This window comes from Penaeus chinensis, chromosome 2, assembly GCF_019202785.1.
Source record: "Penaeus chinensis breed Huanghai No. 1 chromosome 2, ASM1920278v2, whole genome shotgun sequence".
NCBI lineage: Eukaryota > Metazoa > Arthropoda > Malacostraca > Decapoda > Penaeidae > Penaeus > Penaeus chinensis.
In genome coordinates, this window is record NC_061820.1 from 32,950,946 (window position 1) to 32,953,445 (window position 2,500).

The window sequence follows — 2,500 nt, forward strand, 5'->3', positions numbered from 1 at the left end:
ACGGATGGGTTTATATGTGTTTGTGTGTGTGTGTGTGTGCGTTTGTGAGTGTGTATGTGTGTGTGTCTGTGTGTGCGAATGTATTTGTTTGTTTCGTGTTTATGTGAGTTGTGTTTGTGCTTGTATGTCTATACATGTGCAGGTAAATTTAGCGTTTTTACTCTCTTCCCTTTTTCCCCTTTTCTTCTTCCAGCTATTTTTGCAAAGAAACCTAAATACAAAAATCGTGCACCATGTATATACTCCCTGTATCCTGGCAGAGTGCACCCCATGAAGTTTACGTAACATACAGGAGCTCAGTTTCTTTGTGATGGCTACAAGAATATTAATTGTTATCAGGCCCTTCTATTAGGTCCTGTGAGAGGCAATGTAAGTATCAGGTAAATAGAGTGTATTATACCTTTCCGAAAACATGATTGTTGACTAATTGGGGACTAATAATAGAGTCCTCCGTTACAAAGCCTTAAGGACAGTGGTTCTTAACCTTTCAACTACCACGCCCCCCTTTAGGAACTTGTCCTGCCTCCCACGCCCTCTTGCATCTGTAAATAAAATTCCCTCCCTGATTTCAAAGAAAATTATAAGTATTTTAGTCTTTATTCAATATGAATTAGTTGCATTATAATCAAACTTTCCAGTATGTGACAATGCTCTCGTTAGGAAAATAACAATGATAATTAGAAAAATTACTGCCTTTTTTCCAAAGGCTCGCGCCCCTTCGAAAAATACTGAAGCCCCCCAGGTTAAGTTAATTGCCGTATCGTGTATGGATACTTAAACAAAATAAATATATTTAAAGGCAACAAAAACAATATCATCCTATACAACAAAGCCTGTATCGGGAGTCACCTTAAACCGTGAAATCGATACGAATGACCTTGAGCATTGATTATTAACGCCTTTGATTAATTCCTTGGCTCACGAAAAGCCGCCGCGAACACAGGCTGGAGTAACGGGTCATTCTGGAAGTGTATGCTAATCGGGAGATTGGTTGGTGCGATAAATGATTGTTATTGTTGTTATTTTTGTTGTTGTTTTCGTGTTGTTGATATGCTTTGTTGGTGATGTGGGTGGTTTTGTTGCTGTTGTTGTTTTTTCTTGTTGATGTTGTTTTGCTTTTACAATTGATGGTGTTTTTTCTTTCTTTAGTGTTGATGTTAATGTTGATATTTTTCTTTTTTGTTTTTTTGTTGATGTTAAATTTGCTCTTTATCTGTTACTGCTCCTGTTTATGTTGCTATTTGTCGTTACACCGTTGCTGTAAATGTTGTTTCGTGGTTGTCGTTACTAATATTACTCTACCTAATACTATCAAGTGCTAAAAGCGAATTGCAAAAGTACTAAGCACCGTGCTTAGGAGGGCCACGTGTTAAACGGGGTACACAGTATTACCTACGGGTCTCTTCTCTTGGGTACGGGAAGGGTACGACAACGATCGATATATGTTTGTTCTTTTCGAAATTGGGTCAACTTGACACAGGTTCTTGGTTGAGAAGGAAGTGGGCTTTTATGAAACTGATATATTTGGTGAGAAGAAAAGAAAAAGTATGAGAGGTTAGATAGGCTTGAAATAAGAATTAAGATGTTTTTCCTCAAAAAAAAAAAACAATATATGTGTGTGTGTGTGTGTGTGTGTGTGTGTGTGTGTGTGTGTGTGTGTGTGTGTGTGTGTGTGTGTGTGCGTGTGTGTGTGTGTTATGTCCCTACTCAAAAAGCATATTATTATGCCAATTAGCATGCGATTATTTTACACAAAGAATAAACATACTTTGGAAGCCGTTACACACCCTGTTGCTACTATTTTTTTTTTTTTTTTTTTTTTTTTTTTTTAATGCAACGGTGTAAAGATACGAGAAAAGAGGAATGCAAAATAATGATGCAACAGACCACCACAAAAAGCCATTTCATTCGCTTGATGTTCACTCCAATCAAGTGCACTGCAGTTATTGAACTTCAGCATTGAATGATCATGGAATTTAGATTTTCATATGATCCCAGAGAGCAATGAATCACCCGATAATAGATGGAAACAGAGAGCACCCTACGCTTCACACTTTTTAGATATTAAGAACGAAGAATTTATTATTTCTGAGGAGAAGGAGATGCAGAAGGAGGAGGAAGAGGAGGAGGAGGAGGAGGGGGAGGAGAAGGAGGAGGTGGAGGAGGAAGAGGAGGGGGAGGAGAAGGAGGAGGAGGAGGAAGAGAACGTTTTGTGTATGTCTTCGCGTTTTTTCCTTACATTTATCTATCTCTTCATTCGCCCATCTATCTAGGTATTCATTTATATCCTTTGTAATATGTCTATCTATTCATATATCTATTTATCCTGTACATTGCTAGAAAAAGTATTTAGTGGGAGTGACCAAGGATCTTGAGAACGTGTCCCCTGACATCACGAAGCATATTTTTACTTCCTGACTCTACTACTGCTGCTAAAAAATAGCGGACTTGATGATTATAATGGTAACAATGATAATCACAGTATTTTTAACAAGAAAAC